The sequence below is a fragment of the Castanea sativa genome, chromosome 1, assembly GCF_040712315.1.
Source record: "Castanea sativa cultivar Marrone di Chiusa Pesio chromosome 1, ASM4071231v1".
Lineage (NCBI taxonomy): Eukaryota > Viridiplantae > Streptophyta > Magnoliopsida > Fagales > Fagaceae > Castanea > Castanea sativa.
This window is the reverse complement of record NC_134013.1, coordinates 34,521,973-34,548,845: the sequence shown is the minus strand read 5'-3', so window position 1 is coordinate 34,548,845 and position 26,873 is coordinate 34,521,973. Positions and strand designations below refer to the sequence as shown.

Below are 26,873 nucleotides of genomic sequence, written 5' to 3'. Positions count from 1 at the left end.
ATTTATTTTTATAATTACTTTTCTGGAAAGTAAGGTGAACTACTCAATCGATTTCAGTCTGTTTCTAATCACAGCTTGCACGTTACCCTAAATTAAGCAGCCGCATCTGTTTTTATAAAGAAATGATATGTTTACAACATTTTTACAACAAATTTTAAGTGGCAGGATGTTACTGGTTGTTATTGTTGGGACAAAAAAGTAATCTTAGTGTTAAGTTCAATTTGAACCAATAACAACTAACCACCTATGATTTGTTGTAAAAATATTATAAAAATGTTGTGGACGTAGCACCTCTTTTTTTTTAAGTCAATATAATGTAGAAAAATAAAGGTCTGTGGACGTGGGACATGTCTAGCTACTGATTTTATCTTTATTATTAGTTCCCACCGGCACTAGCTAATAATTAAGGGAAAAATGATAAGAATAATTCCGTGTTGAAGCTATCTTTGCAAATATAGAATACATTTTGACTGTCTTCAACAACAAGAAAGGTTAAAAATATTGTTTAAATTTACTAATTAAACATATAAGTTTAGTTTCTGAGGTCACTCTGTAATTTATTATGGTACTAAGCTAGAACCACGTGTCTTGATTCTTGGTGATGGGAATTCATGTTTAAATATGCTAATTTCGTTATCGCTTAAGTATTTAAAATTTCTATTCTTAAAAAGAAAAAACATTGTGGTAATTTACAAGTGAAGGAAAATGGAATATAAAAGATTGATCCCGCGTTTCGATGCTGCTGTATCGCGGAAGTTACGGCATAAAAAACGGGTCAATTAACTCTATATTCAAATTCAACCATTCGATGTGTGAACATCCAGCGCACAATGAAAACATGATAATTTAAAGAACATTATCCTCTAATGCTATCGTTGTGGCTTTAAAGAAAAGAAGAGTAATTCTGTTGTTGTGGCGTCAAAGAAAAGAAGAGTAGTGCTATTGTGGCTTTATAAGGAATCACTCCGCGTCACTTTCAAAATAATTTCACAACATATTTTGGAAGGTAAATTATTATTAATTCTTATTTAGGCTCATCATGGATATTATTTTTTTAGTCACTACTCACTTGTAACCTCTTGTCACTCAGAATTTGAAGGGTAAACTTCCATCTTTAGCTTGTTCAATCAACTTGCCAATTAGAATTATTAAATTGAAACAGTTGACATGTAATGTTAACTTTGCTTATCTTCTTTCTTCTTCTTTTTCTTTAAGATAAAGTGTTTCGTTGGGATATTCCTGTGTAGAGAAGGATCGTTAATATATATATGCATTCCATTTGGATCTTCTGGAATGGATCCTTTCATGTTCGTTATTCAACTTCTAGAAAGAGAGTGATGACGGTGGCGAGTGGTGACACTACAACTTGCATTTTTCTTTTTCCTGCATTTTTATAAGTGAAAGCATGACTGTAAATTTACCTGCCAAATGGCTTTTCCTCGTTCCTTTTTGTTTCGAGAATGATATGTATGAAGTATTTTTTGGGGTAAAATATTACAACTTGCAACGGCAAACATCTGATCATCTGTATTAGGCTAAGATTTCAACATGAAGATACCTTTTATATATATATATATATATATATATATATATATATATATATATATATATATATATATATATATATTTGGGGATGTCTTATGCTTATCTCTTTTGATTGATTGGAATTTGGGACCAAATCTTTTCCTTGTGTGAGCATTGAACATGGATGTCCATAGAAGCGATAGCTTCTTTAGCTATTTCAGTTAATATAATAAAATTACTTACGATGAATTTTAATTAGCTCGATTGGTAATAAAATTATTTGTCGTCTAATAAGATATTTGGTTCCAAATTCCACCTTCATCAATACCAATTTGTATCTTGATCTAATGAAATAAAAATAAAAACAAATATCATTAGAGTGGTGATAGGAATAATGTACAAATTTTTATAACATAGGTCTTACAAACTTATGAATTACCAATGAACAAGTAATTCAAACACTTATTATTAATTTTGTTGAAGTGACACAAGTCATATTCATTACCACATTAATCTGTAAATTTTATATACTATACTTTGTAACATTACTAACCTCACTCTTTTCATTATCATTAAATAGAACTCATAAATTTCAGTCTAATCATTTCTTATATAAATTAAATAAAAGATGATGATTGTACCCTAATTCACTCTAGAACGGACGAGAGTGGCCCATATGATCAAGATCGTTCTAGATTTACAATTCAATATCATATCAAAATACTATGCAAGATTCGAACATAACGTGTTTGGATTAGTAGAAAGTTTTGTGAAAATGTGTTGATATTGTTGTACTACTCATATTCATTACTAGATTAATTTGTAAGTTTTATATAGTAAACTTTGTAATATTTCTAATATCATTCTATTCATTATTCTTTTCATTATTATTATTAATAATAAATGGATCCCATAAATTTAAAACCATAATTTCTTAAATAAATAATTCGAAATTAAAAATTTTAAAACAAAAAACAAAAAAAAAAAAAACAAAACAAAAGATGATGATTCCCTCCAGCTCACTCCAGAACGAGACGAGAGAAACTGGCCCCATATGGTCAAGATCATTCTGGGTTTATGATTCATTACCATATCAAAATACAATGCATGACGTACAGCCTACAGGTTTATTAATATTCAAGATTCGAATATAAACGTGTTTGGATAAAAAGAAAGTTTTGTAAAAACGTGTTGATATTTTGTTGATTACAGCACTTTGGTTTTTTTAATTGTTACACTTACATCAATGGATTAGCATAAGCTTTGTAGCCAGCTAGAGCTAGCCCGCTGTGCCTATCCATAAAGAAACGTTGTGTCATTTTCTATCATTTTTGCAAGAAACAGATACATGCATACAACCATTTCCTTGCAATGGTGGCCTAACTAAAGAATAGCGTCTACCTTTGCAAGTTGAATTCTAGTAATTTCCAAGCCTCCAAGGACAATTACTTTTTTAGTGCCGAAGATGAATGCCACTCAACCAATGCCTTTGAAGATTCCTGGTTCTTCCATTATTAGTGGTTTTGGCCAAAAACCAAAAACAAGGTAAAAAAAAAAAAATATCAAATCAAATCAAATTAAGAAAACAATTCTAATGCTGAAATGACAGGCGAATCTAACAATTTTTTTTATGAATTAGTACCAAATAAAGTCATATGTATTATAAAAAACAGTTTTAACATCAATGTGAGAAAGGACCTAAAAAAAAATTGAGAATTGATGCTTTGCATTTGGCACAATGAATATCATTCGCATGAGTCAAACTCAAGAAAATAGTATCCTCCTTAGTGGAGTATTGACTATAAATTTCACTTTCAAAATTTAGTGTTGGAAGGAAGAACCTTACCAATGAAATGAACCTTGATTCCTTCGCAATTCAATTTCGCCTTTTGATCAATTTTGACCCAAACTTCCCACCAGAAACATAATCTTTGCTTAAGTCAAGGGCTTTGTAGGAGACTAAAATCCGTGGGTATTGCATTGTATCTACCAAAAAAGAAAAGAAAAAGCTTTCTGAATGATCTACTGAAACAATATCAGGAAGATCTGCAGAAACTTTCGATAATTGAAGAAGACTGATAATTGAAGCGAGCTTCCTTGAGTTTCATTTATAGCGTTCCAATTTTTTTGTAGTACATGGATTGAAGTACAGACCTTGTACTACATACCTGAACCAAGTTGAATTCTCAATTTTAAAAATAAAAATGTTTTAAGGTTAACAATAGAAAAGTCTTCATCATCACCAGTTAAACTCACGATATTCTCCTAAATATATCATTTTATTGTTGTTTGTTATAATCCATTAATCATCATAATAATTAATGTATGTTTGGTTAACTTTTTTGAATAGGAGTAATGGATGTTCTTAGAACATTTTTTAATAAATTATTTTAAGAAAATTTTGATATTAAGTTTATTAGATATTTTTCAAAAAGATCTTTATCGTAATTGCGGAGTTAACGGTATATAATTGTATCTCTAATATTATTCTATTATAAATTATCTCAAAAGTTTTCTCAAAAAAAAAAACTGTTACTATTTTTCACATAAAAAAGTTTCTAAAAATATTTTTTAAACTAATACTCTTAAAATAAGGAAAATTTATTTTACCATCCTAAACTATGTCCCATATTACATTTTACACCCTAAACTATTTGAACACATAATTTGCGCTCTAAACTATGACCCTCGTTACACTTTGCACCCCGCCATTAGTTTTACTATTAGGTTTGATGGAAATATATAGCACATGACTTGCACATGCGTTGCTTAAGTAGCACAAACTTAAAAGACCAAACTCTCCCCCCCCCCCCTTCCCAATCAATTAAAAAGAAATATTTTTTTCATCCGTGTCTTGTGCGTATCAATATCAGCCCCTCTCCTTCAAATCAAAATCACCTTTGACAGTATCACTACTCCATCATCACTTGTACTCTTAAACAAAAGAAAAGATCTAGGGTTGGATCACTTGAGTGATTTTACAGGCTAGTTTTTTTTTTATTATGGTTATTTAGTTCAAAGATGGTTACAAGTTTTATCAAGGCACGAGAAACCTTAGGAAAAAAGAAAGACTCAAAGTGGGTGATAAGTCAAAGTTTAAGTAGTTGAAACCTGAGCAAGATTTTGTGATTATGTTGAGTTCTACTAGCTCTAACATGCAATTATTTCATTATGATTGTAGAGCAATTCTTTTGTCCATTTAAAGTCTATCAAGAATTGTTCTTAGGTGGTGTTGTGGTGGTGGGGCAGTGATTGTTGGGTTTTGTGGAGCCTAGTTGTGTTTGATTCGATTGACGACCCGACCAGACTCAAAATAATGTTGCGTAGTTTTTAATGGGAGATTTTTTGAGACTTAGCCCATTGTAAATTATGTGCGCAGGATATAGAAACCGTTGTTTTGGTGATTAGGGTTTTTTCTTGGTTTTTGTTTTTTGAGAGAGTGAAAAACTGTACGGCCACACTTTGTATTTTTCCCTAATAATAGTGAAATCCCTGCAACTCCGTGGACGTAGGCAAATTGCCAAACCACGTAAATATTGTCTTGTGCATGTGATCTTTTTTTTTTTTGCGTGTGTTTTCTCTATTTTTTGTTTCTAACAGGTTTGAAAATTTCATGTTAATTCCCTACAACTAGTATCAGAGCCAGATTAGGTTTGAGTGGGAGCAATGGTAGAGGAAGCAAGAAAGGCGTCTGGAATAGAAAAGTTTGATGGCATAGACTATGGATTCTAGAGGATGCAAATCGAGGATTATCTTTATGGAAAGAAGTTGCATCTGCCGCTTCTAAGGGAAAAACCTACGACTATGAAGGATTAGGAATGGGCTCTTCTTGACAGACAGGTACTAGGAGTTATCAAATTAACTATGTCTAGGTCTATTGCATATAATGTTGTAAAGGAGAAGACCACAGCAAATCTGATGAAGGCTTTATCTAGTATGTATGAAAAGCTATCAGCAAACAACAAGGTGTATCTAATGAAGAAACTGTTCAATTTGAAGATGGTAGAGAACGCATCAGTAGCACAACATCTGAATGAATTTAACACTATCACAAATCAATTGTCGTCTGTAGAAATTGATTTTGATGATGAAATCTATGCACTGATCATTTTGGCTTCTTTTCCAAACAGTTGGGAGGCAATGAGGATGGCAGTAAGCAATTCTACAGGAAAAGAAAAGCTGAAGTACAATGACATACGAGATTTAATTCTAGCTAAGAATATTCGTAGAAGAGATGCAGGTGAAACCCCAGGATCTGGTTCTGCCCTAAACCTTGAGACAAGAGGCAGAGGTAATGATAGAAATTCAAATTCGAGCAAATCAAAATCTAGAAATTCTAATCAGAACAAAAGTAAATCTAGATCAGGCTAACAAGTACAATGCTAGAACTGTGGGAAAATAGGTCACTTTAGGAGGCAATGCAAAATTCCTAAGAAAAAGAATGAAGATGATTCTGCTAATGCTGTAAGAGAAGATGTACAGGATGCATTACTTTTTGTAGTAGACGGTCCACTTAATGATTGGGTTTTGGACTCAGGAGCTTCGTTTTATACCACTCCACACCAAGAAATCATACATAATTATGTTGCAGGTGATTTTGGTAAGGTGTATTTGGCTGATGGTGCAGCCTTGGATGTTGTGGGTATGGGAGACATCTAGAATTGTTGCCCAATGGGTCTGTTTGGTTACTGGAGAAGGTTCGACATATTCCTGACCTGAGGAGGAATTTGATTTCTTTTAAACAACCTGATAATGAAGGGCATGCAATACTATTTGTTTATGGTACTTGGAAGGTTACAAAGGGAGCCAGAGTATTGGCTTGTGGAAAGAAGACTGGTACTCTATATATAACCTCAAGTCTAAGAGACACAATTGTAGTTGCTGAAGCAAATACTGATACAAGTCTATGGCACCACAGACTTGGTCACATGAGTGAGAAAAGAATGAAGATGCTGCTGTCAAGATGAAAACTACTAGATTGAAGTCCATTGATTTTGACATGTCTGAAAGCTGCATCTTAGGAAAGCAGGAAAATGTGAGCTTCTTGAAAACTGACAGGACACCGAAGGAAAAAAAATTGGAGTTAGTACACACTAATTTGTAGGGGCCTTCTCCGGTTGCGTCCCTTGAAGGTTCAAGGTACTACATCACTTTCATTGATGACTCAAGCAGAAAGGTATGGGTTTGTTTTCTGAAAAATAAATATGATGTATTTGAAACTTTTAAGAAGTGGAAGGTCATGGTTGAGACAGAAATAGGTTTGAAAGTAAAATGTTTGAGGTCAGATAATGGAGGAGAGTACATAGATGGAGGGTTTAGTGAGTATTGTGCTGCACAAGGAATTAGGATGGGGAAGACCATTCATGGGACACCATAGCAGATTGGTGTGGCTAAGCACATGAACAGAACTCTCAATGAGCGTGCTAGGAGTATGAGGTTGCATGCTGGACTACCAAAAACTTTCTGGACTGATGCTGTTAGCACTGCAGCTTACCTGATAAACCGAGGACCATCAGTTCCCATGGAGTTCAGACTTCCTGAAGAGGTTTGGAGCGTTAAAGAGGTAAAGTTTTTCCATTCAAAAGTTTTAGTTTTGTTTCTTATGTTCATATTGATTTTGATGCTTAAAGTAAACTTGATGCAAAGTCTAAAATATATTTTTTCATTGGCTATAGTGATGAGAAATTTGGCTATAGGTTTTGGGATGAACAAAATAGGAAAATCATCAGAAGTAGAAATGTGATATTTAATGAAAATGTTATGTATAAGGACAGTCAACTGTAGTGCCAGATATTATAGAGATAGATCAAAATAAATCTCAGTTTGTCAACTTAGATGAATTGACTGAAAATACTGTCCAGAAAATGGGTGAAGAAGATAAGGAGAATGTAGATTCACAGGTAGATCAGACTACACCTGTAGCTGAAGTCCGCAGATCTTTCAGGACCATTAGACCTCCACAGCGTTATTCACCTGCTCTAAATTATCTCTTGTTGACTGATGGTGGTGTGCCAGAGTGTTATGATGAAGCCTTACAAGATGAGAATTCAAGCAAGTGGGAGTTAGCCATGAAGGATGAAATGGGTTCCTTGTTAGGGAATCAGACATGGGAACTAACTGAATTGCCAATAGGAAAGAAGGCTTTGCACAACAAGTGGGTATATAGAATAAAGAACGAGCATGATGGTAGCAAACGTTACAAGGCTAGATTAGTTGTTAAAGGGTTCTAGCAGAAGAAGGGCATTGACTACTCAGAGATATTTTCTCCAGTTGTGAAGATGTTAACAATTAGACTGGTACTGAGAATGGTGACTGCAAAAATTTTACATCTTGAGCAGTTAGATGTGAAGATGGCATTCCTTCATGGTGACTTGGAGGAAGACATTTAATTCAACCAGAAGGGTTCATTGTCCAGGGACAAAGGAATCTAGTCTACAAACAAAGAAAAAGCTTGTATGGCCTAAAACAAGCTCCTAGACAGTGGTACAACAAAATTTGACAGTTTTATGCATAAAATTGGGTTCAAGAGATGTGAAGCTGATCACTGTTGCTATGTTAAGTCTTTTGACAATTCTTACATCATTTTACTGTTGTATGTGGATGATATGATTGAGGAGATTAATAATCTGAAGAAGCAATTGTCAAAATAGTTTGCAATGAAGGATTTGGGAGCTACAAAGCAAATCTTTGGTATGAGAATCATTAGAGACAAGGCTAATGGTACATTGAAGCTTTCACAGTCAAAGTATGTGAAGAAAATCCTCAGAAGATTCAACATGAATGAAGTTAAACCAGTGAGCACACCCTTGGGTAGCCATTTCAAACTAAGCAAAGAACAATCACTGTAGACAAAAGAAGAAAGGGACTATATGAGCAAGGTGCCCTATGCCTCAGCTATTGGCAAGTTGATGTATGCTATGGTGTGTACAATGCCAGACATTGCAGATGCAGTGGGAGTTGTGAGCAGATACGAGAGTAGGCCAGGAAATCAGCATTGGGAGGCAATCAAGTGGATTCTGAGATATTTGAGAGGTTCGTCAAATACATGTCTTTTCTTCATAGGTGCAAGTTTGAAACTGCAGGGTTATGTAGATGCTAGTTTCGCTAGTAATATTGATAATAGAAAGAGTACTACTGGGTTTGTATTTACTCTGGATGGTACAACTATATCTTGGGCTTCAAATTTACAAAAGATTGTTACTTTGTCTACTACAGAAGTTGAGTATGTTGCAGTAACTAAAGCTGGAAAGGAGATGATTTGGCTACATGGCTTCTTAGATGAATTGGGTAAGAAGCAAGAGATGGGCATTCTACATAGTGACAGTCAGAGTGCAATTTTTCTTGCTAAAAATTCAGCTCTTCATTCAAAGTCGAAGCATATACAGAAAAAATACCACTTTATCCGGTACCTTGTTGAAGATAAACTAGAAATACTTGAGAAGATTTGTGGATCTAAGAACCCGGCAGACATGTTGACTAAGGGTGTCACCATTGAGAAGCTAAAGCTGTGTGCAATTTCAGTTGGTCTTCTAGCTTGAGAACAGGAGGATGAGTTGTAGGGATGAGGGATTGTTTTTTGGACGATAGTGATTGATGTTAGTGATTGAACTAGTCTCCAAGTGGGAGATTTGTTGGGCTTTGTGGAGCCTAGTTGTGTTTGATTTGGTTGACGACCAGACCTAACATGAAATAATATTGCGTGGTTTTTAGTGAGAGATTTTCTAAGACTTAGCCCATTGTGAATCCTATGTGCAGGATATAGAAACCGTTGTTTTGGTGATTATGGTTTTTTCTTGGTTGTTTTTTGAGAAAGTGAAAAAAAGTACAACCGCACTTTGTATTTTTCCCTGATAATAGTGAAATCCTTACAACTCCGTGGACGTAGACAAATTGCCGAACCACGTAAATATTGTCTTGTGCGTGTGATTGTTATTATTTTTTCTTTGGCGTGTATTTTCTCTATTTTTTGTTTCTCACAAGTTTGGGAATCTCGTGTTAATTCCCTACAGTGATGATGTTGGAGATGATTTTGATTTGGGGATTTAGAGTTGTAGGGATTCTGATTTGGGAAGAAAGGCTAATACTTGATATACACGAGAGAGAGAGAGAGAGAGAGAGAGAGAGAGAGAGAACTAGGAAAAAAAAACAGAAGTTTTGTTTTTGATTAATTGGGAAGAGGGGGGTTTGGTCTTTCTTCCCACTCCCTCCTCTCCATTCCCTATGTTTTCTGTCTATATTATCTCAAAAAAAGTTTGTGCCACTTAAGTAATGCATATGCAAGTCATGTGCTTCATGTTTCCATCTAGCTTAATAGTAAAACTAACGACAAAGTGCAAAGTGTAACGAATGTCATAGTTTAGGGTGCAAACTATGCATTCAAATAGTTTATGGTGCAAAATATTATATGGGATATAGTTTAGGGTGGCACTGTGTAATTTTCCCTTAAAATATCCTTTAATTTTTCCAACTTTTTAAAACTTAATTGTTTATCTACCTTTTTCAAAAAAACATTATTATTTTTAGATATAATCTTAGTTTTTTTTTTTTTTTTTTTGGGGCTAAATTAAGACATTCCAAATGCAGATTAATCATCATCATGTGCAATGTGCAAATAATTTTAGAATCACATCATTCGGTATATCATTTTCCATAACCATCTTATATGGCAAACTATAACTAGTTGTCTTTCATATTTATATGAACCTACCATTTTTTCATCATCACTTCTGTTATATTAGAATTGTTGCAACATCGTGACACAAGACGGTATGGTTCTAGATTTCTTTTCTTATTGTAGGATGTGAATAACAAGTGTGTACTGGCCTACTATTTTTTTATTTTTTTGGGTTGTTGAGAGAGTGTGTACTAGCCTACTAGGGACAAGGAAGTGCATATACTAGGAAGTGCATATAGCACCATCTTGATATTAGACTAGTGGACCATTGGACCAATACTTTATGGTAGTAGTACTACTATTATTTGAGATGCTTTGGCTTGAACTTTTTTTACAACATCTTCCTTTCATTTTCAGGAGAAAATAACTACCACTTTCCTAATAGGAGAATAGTTTTCTGATTAATATAAGAGAAACAAGAGAGCCCACTTTTGATAACTAGTTACATGTGAGATTAATCATATTATGCATAAAACCAATGTGGGGGTGAATCTATGCCAAAGATATTAGGTAATCGGTTCACCCTTATTCATGAATGATGATAAAGTTATAGATAAATATGAGTAGTGGGTACTTAATTCCATTTTGTTTTCTTTTCCTTTGTCAACCCATAATGCATAAATTTGTGGGGACCTTTAATTAGGTGACATCCAATATAATATTTAAAAAATAGTGGACATATCAAAAGTTACATGCCATATCACAATCCATTGGGTAAATACTACTACACATTTTGTTACCCATAGGTTTACACACCTATAAAATGCACTGAAATTTCGGTACATTTTGTGTGTGTGTAATCAACACAACCACTTACTTTTAGGGAAATGGGGAGATCAAAAAAGTGGGGGATAGAAAATAGAGAGATGATGGAAGAGTAAAGGGATAAAAAAAATCTAGTTTTCTCTCATATTTGTTTGGTTGGGGTGGAAAAGTGAAAGAATGAAAACTCTTTTGTTTAGTTAAGAAGAAAAATGAGAGAATAGAAAAATATAGATTATATAAATTTACTCACATGCCACTAATGAATTAAAAATTTTAATATTTTATACGGGAAAAAAACTAAGGTTTAGGAAAAAAACAAAGTCAACATTAAAATATTGAAAAGCAAAAGAAGAGAGAGAGAGAGAGAGAGAGAGAGAGAGAGAGAGAGAGAGAGAGAGAGAGAGAGAGGGAGGGGGAAGGGGGGAAGTATCGTAAAAGGAGGGAGGAGATAGCAGATGGGTAATTTTCCATCAAATCCCCCTCCCCCTTCTCCCAATATAACCATTTCACCCAAATGTTGGGCCACTGGAGAAAATGTTATGCCCTACCAAAATCACTTTCACCTCCCCTTCAAAACCAAACACACAAATCCCAATATTTTCTTTTCTCCCCACAAATCACCCTTTCAGAGCATTCATATCAACTCATGCATATATTTCTATTTATTTTAGCATAAGAACATACTTTTTCTATTTTACCCAATCAATTTTCAAAACTCCATATATCAGATTATCTATTTTACACTACGTTTTATTAGGTTCTAAAACCTTAGAGACTAATGTATTAGAACTTCAATATGTAATATGTTGGAAAACCATAATCAAAATATCGAGCCTAGGTTTAGGCTTGCTTAAAGTGTGTTTAATTGTAAAATTGAAATCGAGTGATTGCAGAAATTATTGGACAAAATCTGCAAGGCTCGATCGATCGAAAATTAGATTCGATCGATCGAAACTCGTGCAGATTTAATTTTCTGCAGAATTTCCAATTCAGCCCAAGCTCATTTAACATGTAGAATTTTACGTTTTACTTCACATATAAAAGGAAAAACCCTAGCTACGTTTTAGAGGCTTTTGAGTGTTGTGTGGTGAATCTTTTGTGAGATCTTGAGGTGTTTACCTTCATACACACACATTGGGTTATTAAGATCAAGATTCGTATCAAGAGCTTAATGATCGCTTCAGTTGCTGCTTAAAGAACTTAAAGAAGATTTGAAACCTTTGAGTAGAGTCTCAAAGTCACAAATAGGAGAACTTGTGGTTGCAGCAGATCAAGGAAAGAAGTAGTCCGTGGACTCGGAACTGTCATGTGGTCGTGGTAATTAAGTTTTCTACACGGCGTAGCAATAGGATGTTAGTGGTCTAAGTTATATTGTAAAAATTTCATTTCTTTCATAGTGGATCTGTTTTTACCTTGAGGATAGCTAGATTAAATCCTCCCCAAGTTTTTTACCGATTAGGTTTTCCTAGGTTATCTTATCGTTGTGTTCAATATATTTCTGCATTATTTACATGATATGATTTATATGTGTTAACCTAGAACTGAATAATTTATCTAAGTAATCATTTGGCTAAATAACTATGTTAAACATATTGTGTTAAGGGGTCTAAAACTTTACAAGTGATATTAGAGCAAGTTAACTTTAGTGTTTAGATCCTTTGATCTAAGAGTTGATCCTTAACCCCTGTTGTCATGAAACACGGTTACTCTCTAGTGATCCCACCTCACTTTGATGGGAATAATTATGCCTATTGGAAAGTAAAGATGAAAACATTCCTGAAATCTATTGATGAGAGAGTATGGAACTCCATTGAATACGGATGGGAGAAACCGACTACTCTTGTAAGTGAGTGGTCAACTTCTCAAAAAGAAGCAGCCGCTTTTAATAGCAAAGCCATGAATACTATTTTTAATGCTGTTTCTATGGAGAAATTCAAGAGAATCTCAAATGTTGAGGTTTCTCATACTGCATGGAATATTCTCCAAACTATGCATGAAGGGACAAAGGCAGTTAAAATTTATAAGTTGCAGAGGTTAACAACTAGATTGGAAAGCATTAGAATGTCTGATAATAAGTGTTTTGATAAATTCTATGCTAAGCTTAATGATATTGTTAATTCTGCTTATAATTTGGGTGAAATTTATGATCAACCTAAGATTGTTAGGAAGATACTTAGATTCTTGACTGAGGATTTTAGACCTAAAGTGACTGACATTTTTGAAAGCAAGGATGTGGACTCCATCTCTATTCATGAGCTTGTAAGATCTCTCTAGTACTATGAGCTAGACCTACCCAAAACAAACAAATCCAAACCAATGGCTCTTAAGTCATTTGATGATATTGATGGGAATGGATTTGATGATAAACTCTCTTCTACAGAGATTGCTTATCTTGCCAAGAACTTTAGAAATTTTCTTAGGAATAACAACAGAATGGCAAGAGGTAAAAAGAATGCTGAACCTAGAAACTTTAAGAGGAATAAACCAACTAAGCTTAATAATATTGATAAATCAAAAGAGAAATCTAGTCAAACCTCTAGTAACTCTCTAGGTCAACAATGTTTTGGTAGTCAAGGATATGGTTATGTGAAATCAAAATATCCTACTTTCTTGAGATCAAAAGGTAAAGTTATGATTGTAACCCTTAGTAATGATAAAGTTTCTGATCACAAGTCTGGTAGTGATGAAGATGGAAACTTCATTACTTTCACAGCTACTACTGTAATTGATGAAAGTGTTTTGGTTGAAGAGAACCATTCTGATGGGGAGCTCTTTGAATGTGCTGATTTGCAAGAAGTTTTCAATAAACTATGCAAGGTTGCTGTAAAGGATGCAATGAATGTTGACTTAGACTTAAAGAAAATTGCCTCCCTTGAACTTGATAAGAAAGATTTGTTATTGAAATTGCTTGATGCTAATACTTTGATTGTTAAGGTGAAGACTGAAAACATGTTATTGCTTGATAAGATTAAGAACTTGGAACTAGAATTATCTGTTGCTAGAGAACAAAAAAATAGGTCTGCTAGTTCTAAACTTGATCACTTGTTAAGTGTTTAGAAGTGTCCCTTAAACAAAACTGATCTAGGTTTTGTAGAAAGTATCTCGGTGTCTGAAACCCATTCCACCAGTTTTGTTCCTTCTTTTGAGCCTCCCAAGAGTGAGATTATCAAACTGGTAGAAGGCACTTCACCTCCTAGGAAGATTAAGGTTGATCTTAAAGAGTCTAAACCTAAGAATCCTAACCTCCCTAAGGATAAGAAGCATGATAGACCTTTGTGGGTTTGTCATTTTTGTGAAAAGGTTGGGCATACTCGCCCAAACTGTTTCAAGTTGTAAGTTGCAAAATGAGCAAATAAGCCAAAAGTACATATACCTCAAGCACAACATCCTATGGTACTTATTGGTGAATTGGTTAAGGTATTAAACCTTTATACCAATTCTAGAGTTGCTCATCATTCTAATGTGAATAATAACTCCAGATCCAGAGTTGCATCTAAGAATTTTTTAATGCAAAAGGCTCAATCTAAGTGAATCTTTCTGACATGGTTCTTGTGCTTCATCTCAATATTCTTTGTGACCATTCTGCTTTTGTTGTTTTTGTTTTCTTTTTGCTTTTAGGATTTGCATTGTATTACGTTCATGCATTTAATGATAGGTTTTAAAAATTAAAAAAGAAGGAAAAAGAAGAAAAAATGTGTTTTGTATCACATATCTTGGATTTGTAATCAAGGTTGGCCTATTATCTTTTCATAACAAGGATGTGTACCTTGTTTAGCTTAGATGAGCTTATTTTACTGCACTTTGCTAGTTTTAGCTATGTAGTGCGTGCTATGTGTGAGTTGTTTATAGTTTTTTATCACATGATCTTGATTTTGAAGTTACGTGCTTTTGATTATTAGGTCTAGAACTTAATGAGAATGGCATAAATAACCATCTCACTACTGTTTACTAGCCAATCATGAACACCTTAGTGAATATCATAAGATTTTGTGCTCGAGAAAGTGTAGCACATGCACAAAAAGAAGATAAGGTGTAGCCTCGGATTAATAATAAAATTTATGTATACATTATAGGGCTATAATAAATATGACACAAATAAATAAAATTGATGTGTACATTATCTGGCTTAAATATCAATTTAACAATGAAATATAATTGGTGTGTACATTATGAGACAAAATCAAAAGAAACTTACATGATTGCAAGCTTGTTTTCTAGGAGATGTGAAAGTTATATGATGTAACTCCTTAGGGATAGTCTCTTTCAAACTAATGTGATGAATGATGTAGAAATTGTAATTGATTACTATCTACTTATCACCTCACATGTATCTCAAGCTATGACAGGTTGCATGCATTATACAAGTTATTCTTTACAAAACTTAGTACATGATTGTGTGTGAATTTGTTTTGGCCATCTAAGATTATATGCTCTTTGATTTTGATGCAAAATATGTTTCATCTTTTGAGTTTTGGGGACAAAAGTGTGAAAATCATGCTTTTGGAAGATCTAGGTTAAATTCATGTCTTTTTTAAAATCTTATAAACTCATAATCATGCATTTCATTCATGAAATAAAATGGTTTGAGTGGTTTCTACTTAAAACATGCATGGTTTGTCAAAAATTTCAAAATTCCAGATTTTCAATCGATCGAATCTGTTTCTCAACCGATCGAAATTGCGACAAAAATTTTGATTTGAATCTGCCTGGTTTAATCGATCGAATCTATTTTTTGATAAATCTCAATTTTGGCCAATCGAAATTCGAACAATGAGTGTTTTAAAAAGATCTTTCTCACGTGTTCTTCATGCTGTTCAAACCTTTTCAAAAGCTTTCTCACTCATTTTCTTCGACCGATCCAATCTAAGAAATTTTTGTCATTTTCTTCCACAAATTTATCAAGGGTTTTTGTCTTCTAGTACTAGTAAGTCTCTTTTACCCTTTCTTTTTCAATAAAATCACATTTTTCATGCATTTTCTTTGAAATTTTCGAACTAATAATTTTTGGGGTTTTTGAGTTTTATGTTGTGTTTGTTCACATTTGATCATTAGGTTTTTGTTCTTAGATGATATAAACATGATCCTCATGCATTAATTTGATCAATTTTGTAATTTAGGGAAATTTTGAAATTCTAGGGCTTGAAACTTTGTGAAATTGGGGATTTTGTTCAATTGGGCTTTAATTTGTGAAATTGACTTGTGTAAATGATAGATTAACTCATTACATGATTTTTTCTAACTAGTATAGTGGTTAATTGATCAATTTGATTCAATTTTTGAATTGGGTTTTTCAAATTTGGGGTTTTTGGACTAAAACTCTATTGTTCAAGTCAAATGATGGTTTCTAAAGTAATATTGAACAAATTTCAATGCATTAGAGCATGAATCATATGTGCATTCATTACATGCATCATATAGATTGATATTTATTGAGATTTTTATGGTCTAACCCTCTTTAATGCAGTCTACCCTTGGTTTTTCTTTTTCTTTTTTCTTTTTTCTGTTTTCCTTTGATTCTAAACTCTTAGCATCATGGTTAGGAAAATTAGAGCCAACAAAAAAACCACCACTCCCTCTACCCCTGAGTTCCAAAGTGATAGGTTCAAAATCCTTAAGTGTCAAGAAACCTATGAAAAACTGAACATTTTTAGGTCTGTGTGGGCTGAGTGTAGGGTCATATTAGATGAGCTTGATGAGGAGATTAGGAGGAATTTTGAGCGTAGGGGTTGGTTACCTTTTTTAGATGTTGAGCATCCTCCTCCAACTGCTTTGATTAGAGAGTTCTATTCAAACCTCTTCGTCCACTCTGATGATTCCAACATTCAGTTTGTTAAGAGTTGGATAAGAGGTGAAGAGTATGTCATTACTCCTCAAGTAGTGGTCTCTGCTCTTGGAGTACCTTTGGTATAGCAGCCCATGTACCCTAACACCGAGTCTCCTCCCCTTGATGACATTATGTCACTTATCACCGGTACTTCCATTAGATGGGGTACTGATCCTCAGATCACTTCTCATAAACTTACTGAGCTCAATTACTTGTTTTTCTAGATTTCTTGTCACAGTATTTGGCCTATCTCCCACCTTCATACTATTCCTATTGAAAGATGTGCATTTTTGTACGCTCTAGTTACTGATGCTTCTATGAGTTTTCCATCTCTTTTCATTAACTCTCTTGTAGAGGTTCATAGGAGTAGTGCAAAATCTCATGGTTTATTCTTTCTAGTTTTCATTCATAGGATTTTGTCAGATTTAGGTTTAGATGACTTCCCCGCATCCGAGCCTGTCCATATCATAGCTCCTATCGGTGCCACCTTCCTTAGGCAAAGAGTAGCTCAATTGAAAGCTAGCTCTAAACGTCCTAGAGTCGAGTCTTCTACAGGTGATGCATCTTGGCCTCTTCCTTCGGACAATCCTACTGTTAAGGAGTTTGTTGATCCTACTACTACTATGGATCCTCCACCTTCTTCATCGAGCAATTCTTCCATTTGGAGTATGCTGGATACTGTCATGACCATTCAAGTGGCGCATGGACAAATTCTATTGGATGTGCTCAACGAGCTTCATGCTTTGAGAGCAGATTGGCGGTTTAGAGGTTCTACTCCACAGCCTCCACCTTTTGATGATGAGTCATGATTGCCCTTTAGCTATTTGTCACAAAAGGGGGGAGTACATACATATGGAGATAGGGGGAGATTGGAGAAATAGATTGTATTTAGGAGCTCTTTTTGCTCTTTTAATCTAATTTTGGTTTATGGCTTTGATGTATTTATTCTTTATGGGTTGTATATGTTAAGGGGAGATATTAGGAGATATTATGAGACATTTGTTTTGTTTAGTTATTATATTGTTTCTTGTTTCACTTATGGTACATTTGATTATTGATTTATATTTATGAGGTTATTCGTGATATATGTCTTTTATTTTATGTTTTGTGAAGTCAAGAAGCCAAATTTCGGTTTACTTGTATTTCCCACACATGCGTTTATGTGTTTGTTGAGTGTTTCAGGAATTTACAAGTTAATTCAGTCGTAGCTGCTGTCTACATTGGCAACTGATAGATAGTATTAGGTTGAATTGTAATTAGAGCTTTTTAAATCTGATTGGGCTAGTTTTAACTTTGAGCATTTCATTTTTGTGATGTGTTTTGTCACGGATTGCCTAACAATACCTTAGGGACTAATGTATTAGAACTTCAATATGTAATGTGTTGGTAAACTATGATCAAAACATAGAGTTTAGGTTTAGGCTTGCTTAAAGTGTGTTTAATTGTAAAACTAGAATCGAGTGATTGCAGAAATTATTGGACAAAATCTGCAAGGCTCGATCGATCAAAAATTAGATTTGATTGATCAAAAATCGTACAAATTTAATTTTCTACAGAATTTCAAATTCAACCCAAGCCCGTTTGACATGTAGAGTTTTTTGTTTTACTTCACATATAAAAGGAAAAACCCTAGCTATGTTTTAGAGGCTTTGAGTGTTGCGTGGTGAATCTTTTGTGAGATCTTGAAGTGTTTACCTTCATACACACACATAGGGTTATCAAGATCAAGATTTGTATCAAAAGCTTGAAAATTGCTTCAATTGCTGCTTAAAGAACTTAAAGAAGATCTGAAACCTTTGAGTGGAGTCTCAAAGTCACAAGTAGGAGAACTTGTGGTTACAGCAGATTAAAGAAAGAAGTAGTCTGTAGACTTGAAGCTGTCACGTGGTCATGGTAGTCAGTTTTCTACACGAGGTAGCCAGTTTTCTACACGAGGTAGCAATAGGATGTTAGTGGTCTAAGTCATATTGTAAAAATTTCAATTCTTTCATAGTGGATTTGTTTTTACTTTGAGGATAGCTAGGTTAAATCCTCCCCAGGTTTTTTACTGATTAGGTTTTCTTGGGTTATCATATCATTGTGTTCTTTATATTTTCGCACTATTTACATGATATGATTTATATGTGTTAACCTAGAACTGAATAATTTATCTAAATAATCAATTGGCTAAATAACTAGGCTAAACATATTGTGTTAAGAGTCTAAAACTGTACACGTTTTATTCAAATACTATTTCTTTATTAATTTTTTTAATTTATTCTCCCAAATCATATCTCTCTCTTCCTTAACCAAAAACCACCACTCTCTCTCTCTCACACACACGTACATCACTCTCTTCTTCCTTTCCAAACCCATCAAACCCAAAACTCTCTCTCTCCCTCTCTCTCTCTCTCTCTCTCTCTCAAGGAAATCACTCTTCACACAAATCATCTCCACCTACCCCACCATCACAAATCAACCCAAACCTCGTCTACAACCAATTCTAAAATGACCCAAAAAACCTAATCCTCCAATGGGCCCAATCAACAACCTTAATTGACCAGTCCAAGTTCCCCACACATCAACAAGCCTTAAATCATCACCAAGTTAGTGCTCAAAGTTGGGCCGCTAAAATTGGTTGTGGTTCTCAAATGTTTTTGCAAATTATGTTAACAAATTTATGACTTTTTTGGCGTTCTATGTTACCAAAAGGAGTTATGGGTTCCTTTGAATTGTTGTTTTTGGTTTTGTGGTTGATTAACTATGTGATCCATTTTTTTGGGTTTTATTTTACTAGCCAGGTTAGGCAGTGGTTGAGGCTAGGTCTGGCAGTGGTTTTATCGATGGATTGGGGTGACGGTCTGGTATAAAGGGGAAGAGGAAGAAAACGAGGAAGGGAGATGAAGGGGAAGAGAATTTTTTTACAAAGAAAGAGAGAGAGAAAAAAAAACGAATTAAAAAATCATTTGCAGGTGAATTAAAAATACACGGTTGGTGTAATAACACTGTTATTTTACACAATTTTAACTTAACTAATGTAGATGATTTTTGGGGTGGAATGTGTAAAATTGACCCATTATGATATTTTGCATTGTTTGATGGGAGTGCTCTTAGGGAAGGAAAATTATTGTTTCATACTCCTTCATGTATATTACTTTATACAATGTCACATTTTTCAAAGTCAGGCATTTAAAATTTTCAAAAATGTACACACTTTACACATGATGTGGAAGAGTTTGAATATGTGAAACAAAAAACCCTTTTAGGGAAAGGGTTATCAAACGGGAAAATGAGCCTTCTGTCTTTCTATAATTCAACGTTCTTTATGAAAAATACTAAGATCCAGAGTGTGAACACAAAGTGTATTCGCAGGAATAGGAAATAAGCAAGAGAGGGAGGGAATGGATTTCTATATTATTGCTTACCTTAATGAATTATTAAAATGAGATTATTAATTATACACAATTGCAAGCCTAAAATTGATTAACAGAAACAGTTAGATTAAATAACAAACTTTATTAGAGAAACTGAAATTAGTTATCATCCCAATTGCTACTAATAGTCATATAACTCATAAGACTCATAAAAACATTTTGAATGAGGAAGAAGAGATGAACATGAATGGCGTCATGTGAAGAACTTTAATAAAACGGTGTTGCTCAACTTAGCACACATCTTTTTAGGCATTTACAAAATGATTTCTTGTGGCTTAACTCTTTCTCTTTTAGTGAAACAGTGTAGTGTTGACTTAATATTTCTTTATTCGTTAATGAAACGGGCTAGAATCTTGCAATTATCCTTTGTTTTTATATTTCTCACTTTGAATATTAGAGTTTTTCACTTTTAAGAGGATTGCTACCTACTTTAACATTATAATTTATTAGGTTTATAACTTTATATTTGAAATGGCTATTTTTCACATCAACTATTTTTTTCATCTTTCTCAAAAAAGAAATTAAAAAAAAAAAACTATTCTTTCATAATTGTCATGACCCTTGTGACTTAATGAAATTAACATTTCATATAGAGAAATTGAGTTCAAATCTCCCTTTCCTTTTCATTTTTATGTAAATTAAAAAAATAAAAATAAATAAAACTTTGTTTTATTTTCGTAATTTGTAAACAATTTTTTTTTTCATAACTTATTGAATTAGTAAGTTATAATTAGTGAAGATAGGAGCTTTATAGCTCAACTGGCATCTCATAGTATTTTTAATGGAAATGTTTAGTGTTTAAACCCCCTACCCCTAACTATCGAATTTAAAAAATAAAAATAAAAATAAAAATAAAAAAAAAAAACTAATGGGGAATATATATCCACCATTATCATTACTTTTTTATTAACCAATCACAATTTGCAGCTCAATATTTTGAAAAATCAAAGTAAATTATGTAAATAGATTTACTTAGGGGTGTGCATGGGTCGGATTTGGTCAAAAAATTCCCTTAACCTGACCCAACCCACTATGGTGGGTTAAAAAAAATTCAACCCAACTCAACCCATCTTAGGGGTTCAACCCAACCCAACCCAACCCACATGAATCAGGTTGGATTGGGTTGAACCCATGGGTTGGAGAATTTTTATTATTATTACGATTATTATTAAATTGAGCAAAAAAATTTATCTCACTTGCCAACTGAGTTTTTTTTTTTTTTAGGAAGACTTGCCAACTGAGTTGATAAACAAAACATACATAAACTAGTATTCTAACTTAGTTATAAACAAAATATATCCAACTGAGTTGATAAAAAAAAAAATACATGAACTAGTATCTCAACTCAGTTATAAACAAATAAGAATGGAGTGAGAGAGTGGGAATGGGAGGCGGTAGAAAGAGAAATAAGATTGTTAGAGTTTGCAAAGTAATTGAGTTTTATATAGGAAGAGCTGAATAGGGGAAAAATTAAATAAAAAATTATTAATTATATAATATAGTTTTAAATATATATAATTTAATATTTAAATATATATAAGTAGGTCAGGTTGGGTTAGGCGGGTTGTAATTGTTATGACCCAAACCTAACCAACCCACTATTAAAAAAAAAATTCCTAACCCAACCTAACCCACCCACCTCTAAAAATTGGTGGGTTGGATGCACACGCCTAGATTTACTCGTCACATTAGTAAAATTGTTCTTTTTTATAGATGATGATATTTAGGGAACAAAGCCAATTTTAAGCCATAGCCACTTAGACTATTGCCTTGGGCTTCCATTAACAAAGGTCTCCAACCCACACCTAAACCCAACAAACCGTTCCGACCTAGAGCAGTCCAAGCTAAAGAGCACCCGATCTAAGTGCCAGGTTGATTAACACGGGTTCTCTCAATCAAAACTTGATGATCTTGGCTCAAGTGGCGGGTTTCTTGTTAGGAACCTTGAGGAATTTGACCTATCATACGATATAGGCACTGTTGTTCATTGTTGTAGCTTCATTGTGTGCCACTGTAAGTTGCTCAAGCCTCACATGAGAGATTCAACAATATCATTGAATATCCTATAGATTTGGAAAGATCTCAGTCAAATATAGTGAGATCTCTTCCAAATCTAGCAAGATCCCTACCAAATTCAATTTACTCCACCAAATTTTAAACGTTCGCATCTAAATGTCGTTTCGATTTGATCTAACCACTAGATTTTCATTGTGTGTGTAGACATCCCATTTTGTTACTCCCATTTAATCTCATGTGCATATCATCATCACAATCTGACTCTCAAGCCGACAAACCACGAGGCCCGCGATGCAGAGAGAGAGAGAGAGAGAGAGAGAGAGACTTAAGAAAAGAAAAGATCTTATGTTGTTTAGCCTTCAATCAACAGTGGTGATCGTGCAGATTTGTGGTTTCTGTTCTTTTTCTGAAAAACAATAAACATAAAAATTATTAGCCAATCTTGTTCATGCTATGTCCTAATAATTTTTTTTTTACTAAAATACTTAATGAATACACATGTAATTGTGCCCATGACGTATCTGTGTTTGACACTGACAAACAACAAATTTTGTTTTATTCATACTTGTGAATAGGTTTGGTTATTCTCATGATTTTAAAAATCAGACCAGACCAATTGATTCAATCGAGAACGGGGAACCAATCTGGTACAGTCAAAAACCGATTCTTTGACTATATTGATTTTTAAAATCATGGTTATTCTATTACAATGCATTTTATTACTAGTAACAAGGATTATCATTCATGTCGTAATCTTCACTTTTTGTAAGAAATGTGCCCTAAGTATGTATTTTTATTTATTTTTCCTCATTTTTTTATTTAGTCCATTGTCATAGAGACTAATGTTTTAAGCATCAGATAAGAGTAATACTACATATATAAAAAATTTGACAATATTTTAACACAAATTAAGTTGTCATTTTTATTAGTTCTTATTTAAACCTACTATTAACAATACTGTTTTTTACTTATCATTAACAATTTATCATATCAACAAGTGTCAAATTTTTTGTGCCTCTAAACTTTTTATCATAAAAATAATTGTGACAACTATTATTTAAACATTTGCTTTCAGATTTTTATTTTTATTTTTGTGAAAGGGGAAAAGAATTTGCCGACAACTTCTATTTTAAAAACGTGCAATGAACTTTTTTATCAAAAGAAAAACCACCTAATCTAACCCCACAACGGGAAAGTTAGGTCTAGAGTAGTCGAATGCAGTGAGGACGTCTAGAATCCTTTGCGGGCACAGTGGCAAAATCATGCTTAACGTGATTGATGATGACAGCTTAGCTTAGGAAACATGTGGGCACCTGTTCCCTTTTGTTAGACCCACATAAAATTATTGAGAGTTCACATAAAAGTTAATCCAGCATTGAACTACCAAAATGTCTTCTTTTTTTCTTTTTCTTTTTTTGGTCCTTTCAAATAGAAAGAATGCTAATTTTTTTGTTAAGTCAATAGTTGGAGCAAAGGGAATGTGAATCTTATGTGTGTACACTAAATATATTAGAATGTGTTAACCAGTTCAGTTCAAGTGCATGACTTTTGACAATAAAAATGATGATACTATAAAATTTTTATATAAATTTTAGTTAAATTTTTTTTTAATATTAATTTTAAAGTGAACTATATTTTGAGACATACCAAAATAAAATATAAAACTAAGAGCATTCACAATAGAACTACCAAATGTCAAATGTAAGGAAAATTTAGCATGTGAGGCCCAAATAGCTCAGCAACCGAAATGCTAAACATGTAAGTTTGTAAAAAAATTTGCCATAGTTCTACAGTACCATCGTAAGAGCATTCACAATGGTCAATTGCATCATATTCTATTTTACAATCTCAAAAAGTTACTTTATCAATTATACTATATCATTTTACAATACTCCCAACATCCCAACTTTTATTTTACAATACCACACATTAAAATAATATAAATTATACAATAAAATAATAAACAAATTATATCTCTCTCCTTTCTAATTTCTATCTCTCTGTCACTCTCTCAACCACAGCACCACACAGCAACCATCCTCTCAACCACACCACCTCCAAACATCCACCACCGTGACCCCAAACCCACCACAATCCCAGCAAATACCAACCCACAAGCCAACCACAAATCCATTAAAAAATAACTAAACAAAACCCGGTGTCATTCTCTCTAAGCAAAATCAAAACCTAGTCTCGCCATCCAGCCAAAATCAATATCAAAATCAAAACTCAAAATTCATAGCAAAATCAAAACCCAAAATTCATAGCAAACTCAAAACTCGACCCACTGATCTCGCCACCCACCATTCTCCGCCACGCCAATCTCGCCACCCACCGATCTCCACCACACCAATCCCCACTGTTGTACGACCCACTCATCAAAACCCACGCCAATCTCGACCCACCAATCTCCACCACGCTGATCTCCACTGTTGCACGACCCACTCGTCAAAACCCACGCCGATCTCGACCCATCAATCAAAACCCACGCCAATGAGAGACCGATTAATCACCGAGAGGGCACAAAATCCCTAACACCAACGGAGCTTCATTTTGAGATTTTGCAAACAAAATCTTAACCCAAACCCAAAAACCCTTGAGAGTCTCAATTTGAAGAGAGAGTAATAGAATGAAGAGTTCAATGGATAGAGCTATCTAGAGTGTTGGTAGCAATGGTGAAAGAGAGAGAGAGAGAGAGAGAGAGAGAGAAGAAAGAGGCTTGGTGTGAGGCTTCAACGATGGAGAGAGAGAGATGAGAGACTGTGGAGAGAGAAAAGCCTGATATTTAGGAATAATACATTAATATAATCTTTTACAATTGAGCTACAATGCGATTCTACATTTAGAATCGCACTGTAGCACAATTGCAATTTTTTTTGCAATAGTTAGTGATGAACCAGAAATTTATGGTCGTCATTATACGCTGATCGTCATTCACCTAGAGAAGTCATTACGCATATATTACAATCATTGATGACAAAACGTAACTGACGGAGCAATGGTCACAGAATGAGTTATGACTTCCAGACAAAGATTCTGTAACGCATTAGCCGTTGAGCATAAAAGCAGCATATCATTGCCCATTAATGAGGCATACAACTATAAAAGAAAAGATAACAAAAGTTAAAGATACACACAAATACTCTACAAAATCACTATTTACTCATTTTCACTTTAAAATCTTTCTCCCTTACTAACTTAAGCATCAAATGCGGTTTGGCTAACACCACACTGGCATGTTACTCTTCTACTCAGTTCATTTTGCAGATTTCTCATCTACAGAGACGACCTCGTCCATAGCATCGTCCATCCACTACAACGAAAAGCTCAACTGGTGATTTTTTTGCATCATTAGTTAGATTTTACAAGTTTGGATGGAGTGGGGATTTTGGGCTTTTATGCTAAATTGAAATAACATATGGCATATGTCATTTCCAATGTGAATGCTCTAATTATATGGTGGTACTGTAACCAAGGGAGTCAATTTCGTACCGGAGACTGTACCGGTTTGGCCGGTGGAACGAAATATTTCGGTACCGGTTAATACCGGTGTACCGTTTCGGGATAACCGCTATTTTATAAAGAGTTCAAATTTAGTAATGATTGAGTGTAAAAAATATGTTAGTAAAAGTTAAAGTGCACACAATTTATTAAAAGTATTTATAAATTATAAAACATCTCATTTAAATATCTTTAAAAAAAAAATAAAAAACTCATTTTAATATCTTTGATCCTTAAGTTTTACTATCTTTTAAAATTCATTATACATTGATATTATTTTTAATTATTATTGTTAATAGTACAAAGTTTTTTTAGATGACACATGGTAGTAGGTTTTATTAATTATTATTATAATAATAATAAATTCATTAGAAATTGATATATTTGGTAATTGGTGTACCGTAGTTGAAGTTAAAAATAAAATACATAAATAAGAAATAAATAAAAAAAACTTAATGAAAGGAAGATAAGATCGAATTCTTCACGTGAGTGGGTGTTAGACGCGCAAAAAAATAAAAAAATATAAATTATTTTATTCAAATAAATTAATAATAATAAAGGGTTGAGCTGAAGTTAGAAGTAAAGTGGGGTAAAGCTGTTAAGCACATAAAACAAAAAACACAAAACAAAAGAAACTGAAAAGACCATCTAAAACAAAACAAAAGCCAAGAACTGAAGAAGGAGGCTCTGGGTTATTTAACGAAGAAGAAGAAGGGGGAGGAGAAGAAGATTGGCAAAATGGGATTCCAGCAACGTGGCGATGACTTTCTCGTGGCGGCAGCAGCATAGTGAGAGACTGTAAGTTAATATGTTACTGAAAGAGGAGAGATGTACTAGATCTGAAATTTTTTCTCTTTTTGATCTGAAAGTCATGTTCCGGTCCGGTATGATTTTTTCGGCCGAAGCATGATATTTCGTCCGGTATAGCCGGAACAACCTGGTATCACCGGTATTTGAACCGAAACGAAACACATGTGTTTCTGTACCGTTTTAAGCTCCGGTAAGGAATATTCCGGCCATACCGGCCGGTACGGTACGGTATCGACTCCCTTGACTGTAACTGAATGGTATGTACGGATAATAATTTTTTATCCCGAAATTTCTCTCTCCTCTCTCTCATTATTTTTCTTTTCTTCTCTCTCTTCCTTCTCTCTTT

General features: G+C 33.8%; 1 long non-coding RNA gene across 1 annotated transcript; it reads left to right on the top strand.

The window, feature by feature from the left end:
* Positions 1-301: 301 nt before the first annotated feature.
* LOC142621795 (uncharacterized) lies at positions 302-3,596 on the top strand. Its single transcript, XR_012841836.1, has 2 exons — positions 302-1,006; positions 1,248-3,596. It is a non-coding gene; the product is annotated as an uncharacterized LOC142621795 (long non-coding RNA).
* The last annotated feature ends 23,277 nt before the right edge of the window (positions 3,597-26,873 follow it).